Genomic DNA, 24,421 nt, shown 5'->3' with positions numbered 1-24,421 from the left:
CAGAAGACTGAATTCCATAATTTACTCAAGGAGTCTGGCCCTCTTCTTGATTTGACGGTGCCTCAGTACCGAATAATTAATAACATTCTGTACAGGTGCAGTAGGCCTAAAAAGGTGGATAATGACCAATGTGAGGTGGTTCGTCAGTTAATGGTTCCTTTTGATTTCAGATTGAGATTGATGTCTGTGGCTCATGAAAATCATTTGGCAGGGCATTTCGGAATTCGGAAGACAACGTTGAAACTTCTATCCAACTTTTTGGTGGCCAGGTTTGAAATCTGATGTGAAGAAGTTTGTCAACGGTTGTGGTATTTGTCAGAAGGTAGAAAACCTAATCAATTGATTCCAAAGGCGCCGTTAATCCCTCCAATTCCTTTAGTGTCAGAACCTTTCAAAGAGGTGATAATTGACGTAGTTGGTCCTTTGGCCTAGATCACGGAGTGGGAATGAATACATTTTTACCATTATAGATAGAATGTCCCATTTTCCTGAGGCTATTCCCCTCCGTACGATCAAGAGTATGAAAATTGTTGATGTTTTGATAAATTTCTTTACAAAGTTCGGGTTGCCTAAGGTAATCCAAAGTGATGAACGGCTCTGATTTAACCAGTAGGTACTTCAGAGAAAAAATGGCTGAGTTGTGGATTAAACACGTCACCTCATCCCCATATCATCCGGAGTCTCAAGGCGTGCTAGAGAGGTTCCACAACGTTGAAGTCAATGTTGAAGAAATATTGTTTGGCACATGGGTCCGAGTGGGATAAGGACTTCCATATCTATTATTCGCTTTTCGTTCAACTCCAGGTCAGTCGTTGGGTCTGTCTCCCTTCAACTTAGTTTTTGGGCACAGTGTTCGTGGTCCTTTGGAAGTGATAAGAGAAGTTTGGGAAGGTGACAGTCCCTGATATAATTTGTTGGACTATGTGTCTGACTTGGTGAGAAATTGAACTAAGCATGGGAGTTTGCTCGGAAAAGTATGGAAAGCAGCCAAGGTAAAATTGAAATATTATTTTGACAAGAAATCCAAGCCTCGTAGTTTCACTGTAGGCGAAAAGGTGTTGGTGTTATTGCCTTTACATGGAGATTCATTAAGGGCTTCTTTTTTCAGGTCCTTGGAAGGTAATTAAGAGAGTCAATGAAGTTAATTATTTGGTGGAGACTCCTGAGCGCAGAAGCCGTATCAACTATGCCATGTGAATATGTTAAAGAAATTTGTAGATAGGGAAAATGCGATTCTATGGCTTTTGTTTGGAAGTTGTAATAATGTTGATTATGAATTCTTTTGCAGATAATTTTGATGAGAGTAAATTAGTTGACAAAGAGTGTTGGCCTTCTGATAATCAGAATTCATTGGTAAATTTTGAAAGTAAAGTTATGCATTTGGATATGGAGAAACATAGAGTGTTGAAAAAGTTAATGTATCGTTACAAAGATCTATTTTCAGATGTCCCCAGGTCGTACATCAATTTTGGAGCATGACATTGATATAGGTAATGCCCTTCCAGTCAAGCAGTCCCCCTATTGTTTGAATCCTATGAAAAGTGAGGTGGTGGCAAAGGAAGTGGAGTATATGCTAAAACATGGTCTCATAGAAACCGAGTGATAGTCCTTGGTCTTCACTGTAGTATTGGTGAAAAAGTCTGATGGAGGGTACAGGATGTGTGTAGACTATCGGAATTGAACGAGGTGACCCGTTCCGATAGTTTGTCCCCCTGCCTCGGGTGGAGGACTGTATTGATCGGTTGGGCGGGCAAAGTACATTAGTAAGTTTTGACCTTCTTAAAGGTTACTGGCAGGTACCACTAACTAAACGTGCCAGAGCTTTGTCTGCTTTTGTCATCCTCAGGGTTTTGTTTCAATGTCGGGTGAATGCCATTTGGGTTGAAGAATGCTGCCGCAACCTTTCAGAGGTTAATAAATTCTGTGGTTTTATGGTTTTGGAAGGTTGTGTGGTTTTATCGATCGACGACATTGTAAAATTTATAGTGATGATTGGAACACTCATATGGAACGCATGGAAGCTTTATTTAAAGTGTTGAGAAGAGCTGGTTTGGTTGTGAATTTGGGTAAATGCGACTTCACTAAGGCAGAAGTAGTGTATTTAGGGCATATTGTTGGGAATGGAAAGGTGGCTCCTAAAAGAGCTAATGTGGAGTTGTAGTAGAAATTGCCAGTCCCTTCCCTCCTGCCGGAAGGATGTTAGGAGGTTCCTTGGCCTAGTTGGGTACTATAGGCGGTTTGTGAAAAATTTTCAGACATTGCAAATCCCCTACTAAAACCGTTCTTAAAAAAACAGGTGGCTTTTGTTTGGACTGGAGAGACTCAAAAGGCTTTCGAGTCCCTCAAGAATGTTTTATTAAACTTTCCAGTATTGAGAGCCCCCAATTTTAGCATTCCTTTCTCACTTGCTACAGATGCAAGTGATGTTGGAGTTGGGGCAGTGCTCTTGCAAGAGGATGAGCAAGGTATATCACACCCGGTAGCCTACTTCTCAAAGAAGTTGACTCCTCCGCAGAGGAAATATTCTACTGTGGAGAAGGAAACTTTGGCTTTAATTATGTCCATTAACCATTTTAATGTTTATCTTTCTTCCACAGATTCTCCTATCCTAGTGCTTAACCGACCACAACCCTTTGACGTTTCTCAATCGGTTTAAGAATAAAAATCAAAGATTGGCTCAGTGGAGTATATTGTTGCAGGAATGGGACCTACAAATCAAACATATCCCTGGTAAAGACAATGTGTTGGCAGATGCCGTTTCTCGAATGGGGGTTTGAATTCTTTGGTGGCTGGATTAACGTATGTGATTTGTTTTCTCTCGTCGTTTCCGAATTTTTGACATGGTTTTGAGTAGGAATGTGAGGGAGGAGACGGTTTTTGTAGGTTTTCTTGGATTGAGTTATTGTGACTTATGGTAAATTGTATTGGTGTTGTCAATCGTTCTGTCAGAAGATTTGACTCTGTTTATGGTGATAATAAGGTTTACTGTAAATTAGATTTAAGGCTGTGGTGATGGTGAACTATATATTAATTAAGGTGTTTAGAGAATAAGTAAGGAGAGTTTGGGTCCTCATTATCTATTGAGTGTTAGGGCAATGTAGCCCATTATGTTAATTTAAGATTTCAGGTTTATCCTCCGTGGAAATGAACTGTTTTGATAATCATATTTCACAATTTGTGAGTGGTTTTGTCTCTTGGCTTGAGAGCCTATTGGGGAAAGGTATTTCCCAGAACTTTTTGTCATGGTGCCTTTTGTGATTTAAACCAGGACAATTATGGTTACTTTTGCCTCTATATCAGAGAAACGGTTTAGTGAAGTGAGGAATTGAGCCGTAACCTGTGTTATCTGTGTTGTGTGTATATGTATGTATATAGTTTCTTCTTTCAGGAAATCTTTTTTTTGTAAGCCAAACTCTTTATGCTATGCTTCTTTTAGTAATGTTAAGCCTTCTTGTCTTTGTTTGTTAACTTTAACAGATGTTATGTTTTATAAAGGAAATATTGTTCCTTAAACTTTTTACCATATGTCAATTTATTGTTGTATACAAAAAAAAAAATTTATTTTTTTTTTTTTTTTGGTAGTGAGGTGTTAGAACTTTATGCTTTTCTTTTGTAATTAGCTTTAGTTTACCCTATTTTTTGTTTACTTTAGTATCCCCTTCAGGGATTTTAAGTGTTCTTCCTCCACGTTATTTTGAATTTCCCTTCCTGTTTTGGATCCTTGGCTTGTTTGATTCTCAGAGTCCCTGTTTTTGGTCTCCTTGGATCATTCCGAGGTGACTTTGGAAGTCCCTGTGCCTTGGTAAGGCAGTGGTGTTTCTGGCCTTTCGGTGATATACGACTTCTTTGGACTACTGCAAGTACAACTCCGTAATTCTGGAAGAATTTTTTCGTTATTTGGAGCTGGAGTCTCCACATCGCTGCGACTTCTCCTCTTGCTGTAGCCTTGGGCCAGTATTTGCCTGGGGGACCCCACCGAGTGCAGGTATAAGTCATCACATTTTTATTGATGCTGTGGGACGTGAGGCGTTGTGTTATAGTCAGGCCTGACTTTGGACCTCGTAAGGCTGTCCCTGTCTAGTAGCCTTTGTCTACGGACGTTGACGTGCTTGGACGAATAGTTCCTGTCACGTTTATCTGCTGATGCCATGCCCATAGTTCAGCAGTTCCTGTTCACTCTAGGATCTCTGTGGAGGTTTAGTCTTTTTGGTGGCCACCGTGTGTTAGAGGAAGGGATTTCCTTTAGATTTGTAAATCGTTAGGCTTCTATCTGGCCGACATTTCTTGTTTCTTTCAGAACCCCCCTTTTATTTGGTATGTATGGTTTATGTGCTATCTTTAATGGTGTAGGAGATTTGCTTTAATTTTGTTTTCACTGTGTGATTGACATTCATTTATTATTGTATTTTTCAGAGGTTCTTTTAATCATTTCTTACTTTAGCAATTTTGTAATAAACTTTAAGATTTTATTTATGGTATTTGTATCCCTCAATATTAATATGCGCACACTGTAGGTTATTTCACTCGCTGTGACTCTAACTTAGAGAACACCTGTTGAAAAGATAAGGAGTGGTTCAGTTTTTTCTGAATTGATGTTTAGACCTTTGTGAAAGGTCATAACAATATCTATATATATAAATATATATATATATATATATATATATATATATATATATATATATATATATATATATATATATATATATATATATATATTATATATATATGTATGTATGTATATTTAATACAGTGACCCAAACGCTTGTATGATTGGAGCCTTTGTGGAAATAACGTCATACTGACCTTCGTATGTAATTTATATGGACTCAATATATATATACACATATATATATATATATATATATATATATATATTATATATATATATATATATATATATATACTATATCATATATATATGTATAATTATATATATATATATATATATATATATATATATATATATATATATATATATATATATATATATATATATATATATATATATATATAAGGAGGTTTGACGAAGGAAAACATTATTTTTGACCAAGGCAGACCTGGGTCACTCATGGAGGACTATTCAACCACCTGTACAGGTTGGGTGTGACTCTCGAAATAATATCAAGAAGTCTAAATAGTACCAAAAACGCCCAAAGGGCTCTCTCACAGGCTAAAAGCATGTATATATAGAGAAGTGACTCTGAATTTCAGGTCTGCCCTAATCAAAAAACAACCATTCCAATGTCAAAACCTCCCCACTACATGCAAGGAGAGCTGTTCCAAGAAAGAAGAAGAACAGCGCAATCCATCCATCAACTGTTTCCACCCATCGTTACCATGTTCACTATGAGTTAATATAGTGGTTATTGAATTGTGTGAAATATAAAAGGAAAGAAAAACCATGAAGGGTGGGGTCTGAGTGACCCAGGTCTGCCTTGGTCAAAATAATGTTTTTCCTTCGTCAGCCTCCTTTTTTGACCGACCGGGGCAGACCTGGGTCACTCATGGAGTATTTACCAAGAGTCATAAAAAAGATAATTTTATGACAAGGGAAAGAAGGGAAAGGAAGGAACAGCTGATGGTAGAGGATACACCTGAGGTAATATCATTGGAAATTGTGAATTAATGAGAACTATTCATTATTACTATAATTAATATAAGTATTCTGAATCTTGACTCTGTTAAAAATTGAATAAATTAAATGCAGTAAACAAGTAGTTATTTACTCAAAAACCCTTAACCAAATCATAATCCACAAAACTCAAAAATTAATAAAGGCAGACCTAAAAAGATAGGTATCGGTACTAGAAAAAAATGAGATAAAGTTATACATATTATACTTAAGTAGAATACCAGGTATCCAGTTGACACCATGACATCAACCCCATTATGTTGTTAACACAGACATAAATTGTAATCTAAATATATACTTATAATAGAAATATATATTTAAGACAATATGAAATAGTACCTTATGTACAAATAGATAACAAATGACGTATATAAAACAATTAATTAAATTTTTTATGAAGATATGCCTTCCAGATTCCAGAACCCAGCACGATAAAAGACGAGGAAATAATAGACATAATAGACATCTCCTTCATAATGTTTCTGAAAACGTTATAGAAGGCCTTCCAACAAGATCACAAATTCTTTTGCTATTCATACCTTTTAGGAAAGCAAAAGAAGTTACGACTTTTTTCAATCGTGAGTTCTGGGAAAGGAACCTGGATCAGCCCAACGAATAAATTGACGCATAAATAGTCTTCAACTTATTAATTGATATGGTCAGAAAGGTTTCTGGTGTACAAAAATTTTTCAAAAATTTTGTATTGCAAGTCTAAAACAAGGTACTTCTCCAACTTATGCACCGGACATAAAGGATGATGACCTCCTTAATCATCCTTAAGTCTAGTGATAAAATCAGTTCACGTCTAGAATTAGGACGTTCATTCTTGGCCAAAACATTTTGGATCAGGAAACAGTCTGACCCTCTCTGAACAAAAATCAAGAAATTCATATGAGCTCAGTAGTAAATGAGATAGAAACAATGTAATATATAAACTCTTTAACACAAGGGTTTTCTTGGAACCTTGAAGACAATGCAAATGTTTAAAAACCTTATCTGAAGACAAAGAAACTTTGTACAAGGAATCATGGGTTTGATGTTAAAAAAAAGGGCTTTCATAAATTCTGGAAATGGATGAACCGATACATCAATGTTGAAAGCAAGCTTAAGAGGATCAGATAATGCAGACTTATAAGTTGAAATTGTGGTAGGAGATAAATGTCTGTCATTAAAAAGATTTCTCAGGAATGCTAAAATAGTTTCCACTGAAATCTTACTAATATTATTAATCTAAAAATAAAATGACAAAGAGTTCCACACCGTCTGATATTGTCTATTGGTAGAAGTTCTTAAGGATTTATAAATAAAAGTCTTGCTGAATCACTAGAGTATAACTTGTTATGAATCTTAATCATAAACATCAGCAAAGCTATTTGGAGGAGAAATCTTTGAGGCACAAAAGCAACGATTCCTCCCAACTAAGTTGCGAGAGTACTGGATTCAGGATTATGAGTCTTTCTTTTTGCCCTGCTGGCAAGGAGAAGGGAACCCTGGCTGGGCAGTCCACAATGGGGCTATCAGCTTTGCTTTTTCCTCTGAAGTTTTTTTCCAAATAACTGAGCACTCTGAGGATCATCTTTGTTGGAAGAAACAGGTAAAATTAATTGCCACCTGTTCCAGTCCCATGTGAGGGTGTCGATCTCCACTGCTAGGAGGTCGATCACTGGAGAAACGAAGTGAGGTAACTGGGAATTCTCTCTCGTGGCAAAAGATCTTATTGGGGCATCTCCAACTGGGAGCAAACATAGTGGAAGGATGTCTCATCCAGAGACCACTACGATGGTATTGGATGGCTTCTGGATAACGCATCTGAAATAACATTTCTCACCCCTGCCACGTGAAACGCTGTCATTGTTAGGTTTCTCCTCTGAAGAAACCTCAGAATAGTGTCCACTCACTAAGAAGGCTTTGATTTCCCGGACCCCCTTCCTGTTTCAGACAGGCCACTGCTGTTGCGCTGTCTGAGTGTAATCTGAAATGGATCCCTGGCTGGAGATTCAGCTTCTTGATGGTAATATACACGACGGTATCTCTAAATATTTATATGGCAAGTTGAGAGATGAGACCATGCACCCTGAAACATCTTCCCTGCAGATGTGTGAATCCCCTAGCCTGTCTGTAGGTATCTGTGTACATCCAGACTGGGTGGAGGTGGACAGAAAGGAATCACTGCCGAGAAAATCTCTGAATGCATCCATCTTTCTAAAGCCTTCTTGATGAAAGAGGGAATTGACATAACTGATTCCTTTGCTTTCTGTTGGTCTTCGTGATTAAAAAGTGATTCGGGCCCTTTAAAATGGCTTTGCCCACAGGGTCGACTATTGATGCAAATTGGAGCCTCCCCAACATCTGCTCCACTTGCCGACAAGACACTGATGTTTGCTTCAAAAATAACGAAAGGGTCCGAGATAGCGACTAACCTTGTCTCTCAGCAGATACTGGGTACCAGAAGTGGTGGTCCCAACCACCCCAGCCACTGGAAAGTCTGTTCCGGAGTTAATCTTAATTTCTTCATGTCGATAAGAAAAAACCCAACTCAGACAGGGTCTGTAAAACAATCCTTGTTGCCTTTAACAACTCACTCCCGAATTCGCCCATATCAGCCAGTCGTCCAGGTATATCAATACCTGGATACCTCTCTGCCTGAGTCATACTTTTGGGGCGATGTTGAGCTTTGAAACGAAACTTCTTCCCTTCTAGACTGAATCCGAGGAACTTCCTGTAATATGGGTGTATCGGAAATTCAGAATATGCCTATAAGACTCTTTCAAGTCGATGGAGGTGGCAAAAGCTCCTACTGGTAACAACGATCTTACGTCTTGCAAAGTTGTCATTCTGAAGGTCGGACATTGTATTGATTGTTGATGGGTTGACAGGTCAAGATGATCCGTCTTTTGTTGTATCTTTCTCGGGACTGAAAATAAGGGGCCCTGAAAGAGGAGGGAGGTCGTCTCCTCTATTGCCCGATTTTCATCATGTATGAAACAAATTCTTTGAGTTGTGGATTGAAGCCTGAAAGAATGAACGGAAGTGTGATGGAGAACTGCACCACTCCCACCTCAGCCCCTTTATGATTGCAAGACCCTGAATCTCTTGTACAATATTGATGAAAGTATTGGAGTCTCCTGCCAACCCTCAAATTCTAAAAAGATTTACCCCTCCCCTGGAAGACTGGTTACATCTAGGGGTGCCTGGAGACATCATACCTCTGCCCCGAGGTTACATTTTCCACGACCTCTTGAGGTACCTCGGGGACATCTGTTAGAAGATGAAGAAGTGTACTGATTCTGGTAATTCCTTCTGAAGTTACCCAAGGTTTTGTGAGAAAGGGCGCTTCATAGCAGGATTCCTAAAACCAAGCATTGTCAGCATTGACTTGGCCTGATGAACAGCTTGGTGACTACTCCTTCCCAGGCGTCCTCATGAGAGAGGTTCTTTGAAAGCGGATCTGGACTGAGGAGCTTTAAAACCAGAGTATTTTTCATAAAACAGCCCGGAAGTGGGAGCTTCCTCAATACATATTTCTTTCTAGCGAAGAGGTTGTAGGCTGCCTACCATGGCTGTAAGGCATCTTCAACAAAGCATAGAGCTGAAGAGTTAGGATCCTCTTTAGGGGTCTGTCTGGTTGGTACTTCCATTAGTTCCTCGTTGGACGAGTTGATTCTCGGCTCTGCCAACGCTAAATCAGAGAAATTTATTTCTGGTAATAGAAATTAAATTTCAAGATATAATGTGGTTCGGATCCAACAATAAGTTGTAGGTCCCGTTGCTAGGTGACCAACTGGTTCCTAGCCATGTAAAAATATCTTATCCTTCGGGACCAGTCCTAGGGGAACTGTTAATCAGCGCAGTATTCTGGTAAAACTAGGATATACTAACTTTAGTACTTCCGCTGCGATGGTCATGTTCAATAAGCGAGGAAGTTCTGATGTGCACCTAGCTCGTCTTGAACAGCATTCTTAGGAAGTGGCTGCAATCTGTCAGAACTGAACAAGACGGCCGGTTCCATGAGAACAAAATTCTCCCTTTTAAATGTCTTAATGCATTCCGTAGATGTTATGGGAGAAATGGAGTCTTCTTCCCAGGTTATCCCTACTCGGGGTCGCTGTTTTTAATGAATCTCTTCCATCTACCTCTGTCCTGTGTCATTTCCTCCCGTACTAGAGTAGGGGACAAAATTCTTAGATGCACGACTACTGCCCTTTCCCCATTCGAATCTGGAGGATGGAAGGGGCTGTCGTTCCGTTCTGATATAGCAGCAGGATCGGGTGTAAGACGATCAAAAAGGGCCTCATAAGCCTGACGGACTGGGATGATGCCCATTGTTTCTTGGAGGAGCCACGTCTCTTTGAACCTGTGCCTCCTGAGAGTTTCTAATTAATGAAATATTTTTCTGGTATAGAGGGTGGCGTCAGACGAGGAATCATAGTTAGATTCTTAAAGGGATGTTCCTCTAGAGTAACAATCCTCTATTGCATATCCCTAATTGCTCCAAGGATAATCTCCAAGTTATCCTGAGAATTGCCAGAGAGGGCGGCGCCCCTGAGGCGGAAGGGGCTAACTGGGACCAGGAGGCGACTGTGTAAGGGCGGCAGAGGCAATACATTCTTCTTGAGTCACTGCAGAAGAGATGGGTCTTTGGACGAGCCACCCTTCATAGAACCGTGGGAAGAAGCTGCAGAGGATTGGATGTCGACTTCCCCTGAAGTGTGTGAATCCACGAGATCTAGATTGGCGCTAGATGCCAAGTATGACTTCTTTTGCAGGGCGGCAGACTAGAAACTTATCATGTATAGAAGGTTCTTTAAAGGCCGCAGGAGAAGGCTTAGAAATTACAGTTGTTGATATTCCAGTATCGCATCGGGCAGGTTCCGAGATGCATCAACTTCAAGAACCACCTCACGACGAGAAGAAGCCCTTGAGGAAGCCACATCCTGTGCAATTGCAGATAAAGACTCCTCTTCTTGGTCATCCATTATCTGCTATAGAGGACACGCGTCAAAAGGAAAGTCTTCAGGAATAGTTCAGGTAAACAAGACTAAACCTAAAAAAAAATCAACATTTTAGCAAAGACAAGAAATTACCGACCCAGGATTGAGATCCAGCAGGAAGAGTCAAATCCAGGCGCAGTATGTGTCTTAAATTCTGATAAACATCATGATCAGTTTTTCCCCAAACTCATAAATTGAGGCAGTAAGCGCCTTAAAGGCGATGATGGTGTCTTCGGTTTGGGCCAAATTACGGACCTTGTCCCATAGTCCATCACAGTTGCCACAAATTGCTCCATGCACGAGTCGTGGGTTATGTCCTCTGTTGCGTGATTGCATTCACAGCAGGGCATTCTGGAAGAAGGATTTCCTATTGAGTTTAAATCACATCAAAAAAATCCTTTGCCGCCCAAGGGTGGCATCCCACTTTAGGGCGGCACACCTTAAGTGGCAACGCAGCAACAAGCATTATTGCAATTATAGCCCCGCCTGCCGCAACCGCAGCATGTCAACTAGGGCAATCCTAGAGCTGCTATGGAAAGGGGGAGGGGGGGCGGCAGGGTATATGTATCAAGGTATTCAATCCCTTCAAAGTCCTGCCGCTGCAATCGCGGCAACTGCAGCAAAATGCAATCAGTATAATCCTACAGCTACTTTGAAAAAAAGGGGGCGGGGGCGGCAGGTAAGGCTGATAAATGGACTAAAGCAATATAAACTGTAGAAAGGGAATGAATATAAAACATAAAAGAAAAATACACACACACTAGGCGTCATTAACGCCAACGCGGCTGACATTAGCAATCTGAATGCCTGCCGCGTTGCTGAAAACCAATCATGAAATAGTATGCCGCTCAAGTAAATACATCCTCACATCAAAAGAAGCGGTCCTGTCACCTTCATCCACCTATCCTGAACAGATACCTGGTTCAGCAGTCCTCCCGCTTGCCTGCTTCCACCTATCCTGAAACAGATACCTGGTTCAGGATAGAAGAGGTATATTCACCAACGCGGCAGACATTAGCAATCTGAATATCTACCGCGTGCTAAAAACCATTCATGAAATAGTAATGCCGCTCAAGTAAATACACCTCACTCGAAGGAGGCGGTCCTGCTGCCTTCTTCCACCTATCCTGAACAGGTACTTGGTTCAAGGATAGATCATGGTAACGCCAACGCGCTGACATTAGCAATCTGAATGTCTGCCGCGTTACTAAAAACCATTCATAAAATAGTTGGTATGCCGCTCAAGTAAGTAAGTACACCTTCACTCAAAGAAGCGGTCCTGCCGCCTTCTTCCACCTATCCTGAACAGATACTTGGTTCAGGATAGAAGAGGAATCGCCAAACGCGGCAGACATTAGCAATCTGAATGTCTGCTGCGTTGCTAAAAACCAATCATGAAATGGTATGCCGCTCAAGTAAATACACCCTTAGTTTAAAGGAAGCGTCCTGCCGCCTTCTTCCCACCTATCCTGAACAGATACTTGGTTCAGGATAGAAGAGGAATCGCCAACGCGGCAGACATTAGCAATCTGAATGTCTGCTGCGTTGCTAAAACCATTCATGAAATGGTATGCCGCTCAAGTAAATACACCCTTAGTTCAAAGGAAGCGGTCCTGCCGCCTTCTTCCACCTATCCTGAACAGATACTTGGTTCAGGATAGAAGAGGAATCGCCAACGCGGCAGACATTAGCAATCTGAATGTCTGCTGCGTTGCTAAAAACCATTCATGAAATGGTATGCCGCTCAAGTAAATACACCCTTAATTCAAAGGAAGCGGTCCTGCCGCCTTCCTTCCACCTATCCTGAACAGATACCTGGTTCAGGATAGAAGAGGTATATCGTACTGCAACCCTCCGTGAGACAGCGCTGCCGCGAAGGACGAGATAACTCACGGGGATTCTCCTACTCACCATCAAAAGGCTGATAGGGGGAGAACCAACCCAAACGGTACCCCAAAACACCCCTGGGCCGAAGAAGACCGAGAGGGAGGGCTACCAGCTGGGGAGACACCTCAAGGAAGGGGACGGCGGGTGGGGGAGGATGGTACCTAACCATAGCCTTACCCTCTCATGAAGGGATAAAAAACACATCCCGCAAAGTTATTTACACACACATATATATCAAAACTGACCCTAGGTCAGTCTAGAAAAGGTAAAACATGAATAAAAAACACACAACAAATAATATTAAAGCTAGGCTAACTTATTTAGAACATAGGAATATAAGCGAACCCCCTTGTTCATTAATGACTGACAACAAAATATGGCCATCGCTTTGGTCAGGATGAGTACACAGTCTTGACAAGCACATTAACAACGAAATACGTATGTATTTGGCAAAAGGAAAACACCAAAATGACCTATGGGCTAAAGGAATGATTAATGATAAAAACTCACATTAGGATGAGGATAATAATCCCAAAATACGGAAATAAATGAGAGTCACACAAAAGGTAAACACCTGTCAAGGCGAATAGGTTGAACATGGTAACGATGGTGGATTATTGGACAGTTGATGGATGGATTGCGCTGTTCTTCTTCTTTCTTGGAAGCAGCTCTCCTTGCATGTAGTGGGGAGGTTTGACATTGGAATGGTTGTTTTTGATTAGGCAGACCTGAAATTCAAAGTCACTTCTCTCTATATCATGCTTTTAGCCTGTAAGAGAGCCCTTTGGGCGTTTTTGGTCTATTTTAGACTTCTTGATAATTATTTCGAGAGTCGCACCAACCTGTACAGGTGGTGAATAGTCCTCCATGAGGGGGGGGGGGGGGGTGACCCAGTCTGCCCCTCGGTCAAAAATATATATATATATATATATATATATATATATATATATATATATATATATATATATATATATATATATATATATATACATATATATATATATATATATATATATATTATATATATATATATATATATATATATATATATATATATATATATATATATATATATATATATATTATTTTTATGTCTTTTTATGTATCTTTCTCTTTTCTAATATAAAAATACAACGTGCTCATGTAACCTTTCACTTGTTTCAGGGTGTGAGGACTGTATAGCCTCAGGATGTGAAGAGGACATCATTATTACCAATGGCGGAGGTAAATGGCACCAAAAAGGAAGATGTCCGTCATGCCTGATGTAAACACGCGCATGCGCACTGGCCCGGTCTATTTTTAGAACAAGGGGCATCTGTCGATCGCTGCTTATAGGAGAATTTTTCATTTAGAAGTTTTTCTGAGAATCCTATGAAAAACATGAATAGGGAAACAATTGTTGGTGAAGTATTGTTGTAAGAAGTGACCAATTTCTTGGTGAAAGAGGCCTAATCCGATGTTAGAGGTAAAGCACGATGTATAAGGGTGTAAATAGAGTTCACTTTAAAACTGATAAAAGAAAAGCTATAAAAATTAAGACCCAAGACCAGTAAAAGAAAGTATTCTTTCTGAATATAGATGTATTAAACTTTAGCTACGAGTATATCTAAAAATGCTAGCTTGGAGTTGTGTTCTTTTTCTATGGTTAAAATGATGTTGTGATGTAAGGAATTAGGATTTTGACCCACGAGAAACGATTGAAGCGCCTCTAGTTATTTTCATTCAATACTTCAGAACCCATCTGTTTTTGTTCTCACCTTTTTACACAAGCACAGCCTTGTTTTTCCACCACTGGCAAACCACGGCACTCCAACCAACGTTTAAGCTGACACACTGAAATATCTTGCACACTGCTAAACACAAAAGCAGCGCCGGGAACATCAGTGTCTTTCGTCTTTATGTTAGGAAAATTCCTTCCTGTGGCCATTACGACCTAGGTTGCAATGATTTGTCTGTACGGCCTTGTGTAGCTGTGTGTATCATGTGAGCCAGCTAAGCGCAAAGTGATGACATAGTTGCCGATCGCTGCCATAGCCAAAGTTTTTTTACTTCCTAAATTCCCATTATATGCAACGTATCCTTTCTTAAACGAAGACAAATTTCGGAGGGGTTTCTTGAAACCGTCCAAAAAATATGTTGGGGCTATCGATCTTAAATTAATATCTAAGAACCAGAAAGTATTGGGGCTCTTTTCAGATTTAAGAATCGGCTACCGCCTTTGATGTCGCCTGGTGTTGTCTATGAAGACAATTATCGTAAACGTAATTTGGGAAAATATTTTGGATCCACCAGGGGGCTTCTCAGGAGGATGACCAATTATCACAGAGGATTAAGTTATAGAACCGGATACCGATTGACTAATCCAGAATCTATTAATACGTACAATCTTCCATATATGCATACCATTAAAATGCAAAACGGAAATTAGCTATGAAGATTTTAAGATAATTGGTATACAGACAACAAACAGACAATTCTTTTGAATTGTCAAACAACCGATGTTCCTTGTTCCCTTGTATTTGTCTTAACTCTCTGCCTTTATCTAGGAAAAAAAAATGTATGTTTTAATTCTTAGTCCGTCCTTATCCTCTGGAATAGTAGGTTTAACCTCCAGTGTTTTTTAAGTTTGTCTGTATATAAGTATGTTGTCTGGTTTTTACTATTTTATTTCCAAGTGCGTCTGTGTTTGGGTGTGCTGTCTGTTCTTCACAATTTTAAATATTTATTATGTATTTATAAGTTTCCTTCGCCCGCTTTTTGAATTAAAGTCTTGTATATAGCTCCTATAATTAACTTATATTAATATATTTTATTTATTGTTGTAGATCTCCCTGATGATGTGATTACGAATCATGAAAGCTTGGAATAAATGGGTACTGTGTCATGTGCGTCTGTATTCCTGCCCATGATCTGGATGGGATATGTATATATATTACGGTATATATATATAGATATATAGAATAATATAAAATATATAGAGATATATATAAATATTATATATATATGTATATATATATATATATATATATATATTATCTATCTATATATATATATATATATATATATATATTATTTCTAAGCGGCCTTTTATCCCTTACGGGGGAACAAAACGTCGTTAGGGAAGGCCTTTTACCCAACCGGGAGCTGTGAAAAGTTCCGTCGCTAGATGCAAAAAATCTACATTTCCTATCATTATGAACAGATTAAACGTTTAGTATATGAAATTCTATAAAACATGAATTTAGCATTACAAGAAATATTTACAGTTTTGAACATATTCACTCTTAAATTAAATTTAAAATTAGTTACATAGTTTATGATTTGTAAACCTATAAGGGAAATATATGTATTTGAACATTTTGAATGTTTATTTTGTTTGTATGCTTCCCGTACAAATATATATATATATATATATAATATATATATATATTATATATATATATATATATATATATATATATATATATATATATATATATATATATATATATATATATGTATATATATATATATATATATATATATATATATATATATATATATATATATATATATATATATATATATATATATATAACTGACATTTGCTGATTTGTTGAAGCAATTTACTACAGAAAATAGTCATTAAACATAGAACATGAGTTTCTTTATTCATTTTATCTAATAGCAATACTTCATTTAATATTTTCCCTTCATTGCCATAATTCATTTACTACATTCCTACAGTTAATAGTACAAGTATGTGTAAAGATATCTGCATAGGCATCTTGATTTTCTGTGATCACCATTATTTATATCTAAGTAATTACTTGCATCTGAGTATATATTATCCTCATGCGCACATCTCATTGATTCTGTATTCTGTAATGGTTGGAATTCCTCTTTTCTATCTGTTTCTATTCTATCTTGCTTGTTCTGGTTACTTATCTGCTTTTCCCGTATGTCTCTCTCGCTTCTCGAAACTGTCTCAGATAAATTGATCCTTTCTGTTTATTTCTTCTTCTTTTCATGGAGAATACTGCTTCTTTGCTATTTAAATAGGAAAATGCAGTTCACAGTATAACTGATTAGCTATAACTAACTTACATAATGTTGCAAAAGTCTTATTAAATGGTTGCGAACACATATCCTTCTACTGATTCTCTTTTAACACAATTTCTTGAATACAAGGATACAAATTTGTGCTTATATACAGGTTGTCTAAGTTACAAATAAATTCTTCGTCACTTAACATGATACATTCATTAAATTGCTTATCCTTAAAGAACAAAATCAATAATGCATGTTCTTCTAGTGCAAAATGTATATTAAGCCCCTTTCTAATAACCATTTGATTTTCAAATAACATAGGAAATGGGTACAGTGACATTAGGAAATTTGCAGTCTTAGTATTGAAAGGTATAACTAAAATAATCCTATTATGGAGTACTTTGGCACTTATTAAGTTATAATACATAAATGTATCTTCTACTTATGGTGTACAATCCTTTTCAATTACATAGAACTTAATAATCACTTCCAGTTCTTTTGGAGTGATTAGTGTTGGGCTCAAAATACCTTTGTAAGCAAGTAAGACAGCATTGAACATGTCTTTATGTTGCTGTAACAATCACTGCAGTTTCTAGCTGAATATTTTCTATCTTATTCAGTTCCTTTGTTACATTCGGATTAACTTGATTTATAAAAACCTTCCATTTTTCTATTTGTTCAGCATTTTCATTGTGAGAGGAAATCACTTTAGTTATCACTGTGCCCATTGCGGCTGCCCACTTTTCCAGTCTGTCTATTCTTTCCTTTTCTTGTTCTAAATTTGCTTCTGTTGCTACATCGAAAAGTTGATTTAAAGCAGTTTTAATGAAGGGTAAGAGGGATCTTTTCGACCTTGTGCTTAGGGTCCCTTTTCGATGTTGTGACTTAACTTTTCCAATAATGACTAAGCACTGTTATTATTATTCCTCTAGAATTGATTTTTATCAGATTGCACACACACACACACACACACACCACACACACACATATATATATATATATAATATATATATATATATATATATATATATATTTTTTTTTTTATATATATATATATATATATATATAAATATATAATTTTCGATGAACGTTAGAGCACATCATATATTTTAACTTTTACATCAAACGTCATTAAAGAGCATTACATACAATGTAATCTTGCAATACATACTTCTTCATATATTTTTCTTAAGCTTTTCATATTTTTCCAGGTTTTTTAATTGTTTTCTTTCTATTATGGCATAACAATTTTTTTATGATAATTTCTTTCTTTGTTCTTATCAAAATGCATTACGTTAAATTGAGAATTCTAGTTTTTTTTGTTATCATAAGATATTCCGCAATAAAGTATTTTTTATACAAGATTTTCATAAACAAGCTAAAATGTGGGTTTTAATCAATTTTGAAATCGTGTACTGTTTTTCTTGAAGCAGTCATTCTCGAGTTACAGACAAATTTTTTCACTACTAAAACAGCCCAGCAAAAAGTTTTTTTTTTCATAAACTATTATTACAAAATGATTTATATAATTGATCGATAAATGACATATTACTGAATGCTTTTTTAATCTTTTTTTTTTTGTAAGCCCTCATTTACGAGATAGAGACAGATTTTTCGGACAAAAACCGAGTTCGAGCCGGTGGCCATCTTGGAAATAATCTACCTATATCGGAATCGCGTACCCAAGCGAAAAGTCATTCCTAGACATCAAAAAAACATTTTGTGAAGAGAACTGCAACAGTCACCACCTATGCGGCTCCTATACTAAGCGGATCAATAAAAAGCTAAATTGTATTTATGTCGAGGCTTCAGGTACAGCGAGCATATATGGAAAGCAAGGAGTAAAAACCGAGATATTTAGTTGACTGAATAATCATATTGAAATAATATATGAATGGATTTGCTACAAACTTGTGTATCTATGGTTTATTTTTTATGTTTTATTTAACATTGTGTGAACAATAAGTTATTACACGTCATTAGGTTACATTAAATTCATTATAATTTAATTATGTTGTTAATACTTGTCCAACATTTTGATCTTGTTTTAGTTTTAGGTTTATTAATAAGCTAGCGTCGTTTTTTCGTATATTTAAGCTTTTTCTTAGTTTTGATGAACTCTGTAAGGGAGTCATATGACTTCGCAGTTTTGCTTTGTTTACCACCTTGGTATTGGTGAACCACTGAAGTGCCTTATTAACGATCGTTGTTTTTCCTTCCTATGAGCTGTGTTGACTCGAGTGGAAGGCTTGATCGTAAGGGTGGTGATACGTGACAGAGTTAGTTCGAGTTCCTCCTCACAGCCTGACGCTTTGCCACTTAATTTTTGGTCACTTCTAGAGGTTTGGATCACGGCCTCTTTATTCCTTCGCTGCCTTGTGTGTGGTCACTGGTGTCTGTCACCCGCGGCATTCATCAGCCACTCCCCTTCCCTCGTTCGTAGGAAGGATTCCGAACAAGTTGGCCCGTATCTACTGGGAACGGTGCAGTTTGTGGCGTGCGAGATCCGTTGACGTCCCGGATTCTCGGAGGCTACCATCCTTAGTATTCCCGTGGTATTTTGGATTGCCTGCAGGCATTGCAGCTTGACTCAATTGACCTGCTCATCGGCGTTAGTTAGTTCTTGGAACTCGTATAGACAAGTAGGGCGGCTTTCTACAGGTATGAGATATTTTTATAACTATTAAGACGATCGTGGATCGCTGGGTACCTGTAGATTTGCACGCCCCTGTTTGCAGTACGGTCTTCTGGATCTTGTATGACCTGAGGAGATGATTCACTAAGCCTCTTGTGATTATAACTTTGCATCAATTTGTAAGAGTATTTTCTGTAATTCATTGTTTATTAACTTAAGTTCAGTTTAGCATTTAAGTTAATTTGTCTGTGTTAGGTAGGAATAATATTAAGTTTTCCATTTATTTTCTCTTGCTTCCTTCTTCCTAACTTAGTTTATTAGGTTAGATTTTTCTGGCCAGTAATTTGAAAGGTACAGTTGGACACAGGTTTCCCTGGTACACCTTCTTGAGCAACTTCGAAAAATTATATGTTAACAGTGTTGACTGAGGGGGATGTGGGGAGGACTCTTCCTCTCTTGGCAAGAGTTCCACCAATAAGCTCTGGAATTCTTTCAGTGGGAGGAGTCATTAGGTAAGGTTGGAGACACACACACACACACACACACACACACACACACACACACACACACACACACACACGAGTAAAAGAAAAAAGATAAGAAATCTGAGCAGGTTATATCGCTGTAACTAAGATTACTGTCTCACTTTTAATATAAGTTTGTTTATTAAGATTCCATTTAACTTTTGTGTAAGGCGTTACCACCATGTCTGTTATTATTTATCGGTGATATTCATTACACAATACTTAAAATTGATCAAAATTTTAGAGTTATATTGGTATTGGAGAGAATCACGAACATCATAACAGGATATTTTAACTTATCACGTAAGCCAAGTTTATAGTATCGGTTGCAGTGCGTTTCCTACAAATACTACAATAGGAAGCTCTAAAGAGAAGCGCTGCAACACTTCATTGAACATACCCAAACACTCGGTGAACGTGTTGAAAATGTCCGACACCCTAGCTCCTCTCTCTCTCTCTCTCTCTCTCTCTCTCTCTCTCTCTCTCTCCCTCATCCCTATTAGCTAATTTAAAGTGATATGTCATCTAGAAATACCACTGCGCTAAGTATGCTGTTTTGATATGTCATTAACACCCTCTAATCTTGACTAAACTAATATATGCATATATATTTTTCCGGGGGGGGGAGTGGTGTCTGGGATTAAGTTCTTGTTGTTAAGCAGTCTTACAAGTTTTGGAATTCTGAAATGTAATTCAAACTGACAAGCTTCTTGCTTTTGCTGTACCGATGCCCTCAGCTTTGCTACAACTGAAATGGATGGGGGACTAGGGGTAAGGTGGGCCTGTTGCGACTCCGATGAGTGGACGAAGTACTAGATATGCTCGTGGATAGAGTGTATGGCTAATGAAAAGCTCCTCTTGAAATATTTTCTTGTTTATCCTTAATGTCTGCGTGTTTTTAGTGTTTATCCTAAGATCATTACAGTACTGTAGATTTTCTGAATACAAAAACATTTACAAGAAGAAGGATTGGGTTAAACTCACTCTTGAAATACATATAAATGAAAGGAAGAGAAAGAGACAAGGAGAGAGAGAGGGAGAGATAGAGAGAGAAGAGAGGAGAGCGGAAGAGATAGAGAGAGAGAGAGAGAGAGAGAGAGAGAGAGAGAGAGAGTAGACGTTACTGAGGAATCAAACTGAAACTACTAGGGACGACAGAAAATTCCACAACGTGTAATGGAAAGTGAAGAAGTACTCCCAAACTCGGTGCAAACTTTTAACCATTCCCATATGGTAAACTTAATTCGTTTGTCAATGATGAACAATTGCTGATATTCAGAGGTTTCATGTATTCCCCATGGTTGGGTTTGTATTCCGTTTCCCCCTCCTTGAATATACTGAAGAGGTTATTCGCTACACACCGTTCATTACAATAATTATTACATGATATGGATAAACATATCTACTTGGCTTATATTTTCTAATATATTAATTGTGATACATGTTTTAATGTCCTTCGGACAGAAATTCCTTTCGCTCTTATCATCATTCGTGTGAGGATAAGAGACAGACGTCTCTATTGTTAAACAGCCCCTTCAGTCATTTACCTGTCCATTGTGGAAAGAGCTATTTGGAGAAATGTAGTTTGATGATACTGTCCTAGGGTTCTCTTTTTAAGTAATTTTTAAAGAAAAAATCAGGATGGCGAAATTCGCTTTAGATTTTGAACTCCTTTAAGATATCAAATTCAGCTTTCTAATAAATAAATTATAATCATGACCTGGAGCTAAACGATGTGCACAGGTGTGTTTAAAATTTTTTTTTTTACATCATACGACATGGAAGTTCAGCGGAAGCCATTGGGTAATCCAAATATACACTCAATTTTTACATTTTTAATATTAGTGAGAAGTCCAGCCACCTTCCTTTTAGATCACCTCTTGCAATCTGTTTAGGCATAGAAGATTCATGGTTTCTGACGATCTGTGGTCGGTTGTGGAATAGCTTCCATTGTGTTCCCAGTGGTCCATAAGTTGATCTGGTCTCCTCTCCCTCACAGGCTCCCAACATTTTACCAAATTAGCCTAAATATTCTTAGTGAGGTTCATGTCTGTATCCTTACTTGGCCAGTCAAGCAACTCCAGATCCTCTCGACCTTGAAACCATTTCTGAACTATTTTGGCCGTATGGATGGAGCAGCGGTTGTGAATGAAAATGACAGGAGCACGTGGGGAGGAATAATTCCGCTGTTGAAGTGAAAGAAGTTAGAAATCCAGAATAATTTCGATGTATTTTTCACCAGTGAACCTCCACTCAGTCCTGGTGATATCATCCATACAATGTAAGAAGATCCAGCCCCACACGTTCCCTGTGACATGCCCATTTCTGGTCACCTGGTCACCTCGTAAATGTTTCTTCTGTAGTATCTGAAGGGAAAAAAATTAATTTTTAACAATTTACGCTCTGCTTTTCGTAATAGGGAAAAAATAATGCTATATCGTTTGGGGAAATGTTAGCGTGTAATAGGAGTGCTGTAGCAGTGATATCGTTATCACTGAACAAAGTGATATATTAAATCACACGATTACTGGGACTGATTGATTGATTGGCTGTTACTGGTATTGCAACATCTCAGGTCATTACTGTCATTGATAACGTGAAAATTCTGTATGTCTTCATGACGATAAATTGTTAATTATTTGTTTGAAACGCTGTTTACTAAAAGGTGGGGGTGCTGTTCCTCTCTTAACGTGAATTCCACTAATCAGCTTAGCATTACATTTTCCAAGAAACGATATAACATTATTTTCCCTGTTATGGAAAGCAACGAGTAAGTTGTAAAAGAATTCAGATTATTTTCCTTCAGATACCACCGAGGAAACATTTAGGAAGTGGCCAGGAGTGGCTTGTAACTGTAAACGTGTGGGCCTGGATTTACTTACATGGTATATGTGATATCCCCAAGACTGAAGGGTTTCACCAATGAAAAGTAGGTTAAAATTCTTCAGGATTTCTTCCTCCCTTCACTTCACCAGCGGAATTATCCCTTTCCACCTAGGCCTGTCATTTTCATTCATGACGGCTGTCCCATCTATACGGCCAGAGTAGTCCAGGAATGGTTTCAAGGTAGAGAGGATTTGAATTGGTTGACTGGCCAAATAAGGGTGCAGACATGAACCCCATAGATCCCGAGAAAGATAAAGTCGATTTTATTAAAGATTGAACAATTCGCAGTGCAGTGGAAAAATCACTGAATTGTCTAGTCAGTTTTCTCTCATGTATACATAATTTGTTTTTTTATTTTTGTTCCCATTATTTTTATGCTCATCCATTTCGTATGAAGTAGCTACTGTCGCATATCTTATGTAATATAAGCAGGTTAGGGGTAATTACGTTTGCTTTATGTCAATTACAATTATAATCATAATAACCTGACCTGTTATCGAATTACAATTATAACTTCAATTACAAGATGGGGAACAATATCAAATACAATCTATAGTATAATTTCATAATTTTAATATTTCAAAATTGTAATCACAGCTACAGATACATATGTAAAATTTATTACTCAATTACATTTCGCACACCTATTTCCTTTAAAAAAAATGCAGATAGTTGCAAAGACTTTATACTTGAGTTTGGCGTCCTTTTACAGTCAATTTCTGCAACAATTGTAAGTTGTAACTTATAATACCTTTAGTACAAATACAAAACAAACATATCTAAAATATTTTAGGCCTGCAGAAATTATCGTTAACATCCTATGATTTGCCTAAGTAAATTGTTAGTATGTTTATTGTGTTGAAAATTATTATGCTGATTATAAGAAAATAATACTGAAATACAAAACTCAAATATGGGAAAAAATTTTCACAAAACTTTTTGCACAAAAAAAGGAAATAAATGGAATCAAAATTTTTTTAGAATTGGTAGCTGGCTTGTTAAGAGTCTCCCTTAATAATATAATAATAAATTGGGTAGCGACTCAAAAACATCTCTCTATTGCATTTGGTTAAGATGAGTTCTCGAAAAGTAAGAGGGCTGCTCTAGGATAACAATTTCAGTTACAATTACAATTACAATTACCATTAAGTATAAATAAAAAAAAACGCAATTACAGTTAACTTCAAAACGTGTTATTAAAAACATTTCAGATAAATGACAATTACTCCAAGCCTGAATAAAAGGTAATGTTTATTTGTAATTGGTAAACCTATTACTGTGAGTTTCACAGACAGTGCAGTCACGTTTTTGGTCAATAACACTGTAATGAAGATTGGTATCAGTACGAGATTTTGCTATTAATTTTTCGGTATAATCCAGGCTTTAACTAATGAATGTCCGGTAAAAATGCTAAATTTTTATTTGTAACACATAGAGCAACTATAACCAGTTACTTATTCAAACCTATCTGTAGGCAATTGGCGGCTCTCTCTTTGCTAAAAAAAAATTGAAAAGTTGCGTGACAAACGGATTTCTGCTACCATGCCGACAGTTATGTTCCTAGGCGGCCATCTCTTCTTCACCTTCGTAATACAAGCATATGGCTGATGCCCTGAGTCCAAATGAAGATTGCGAAGGCGGTAACCAAACACAAGTATAACAGTAGCTTTACCATCAATCACAGTGTGTCTCGTTCTACTACTCCACCATACATGCAGATATCTCTCCCTCTAATAATTATAATCATTTACTCATAACCCAAGTCAATAGTCACTAAAGGAAGAAAAAAAAATTGACCTTCAGATAAAAATAGTAATAGATACTACTACTGCTTAAT

This window comes from Macrobrachium nipponense, chromosome 37 (genome assembly GCF_015104395.2).
Source record: "Macrobrachium nipponense isolate FS-2020 chromosome 37, ASM1510439v2, whole genome shotgun sequence".
In the NCBI taxonomy this organism is placed as follows: Eukaryota; Metazoa; Arthropoda; class Malacostraca; order Decapoda; family Palaemonidae; genus Macrobrachium; species Macrobrachium nipponense.
This window is presented reverse-complemented; position numbering follows the sequence as displayed.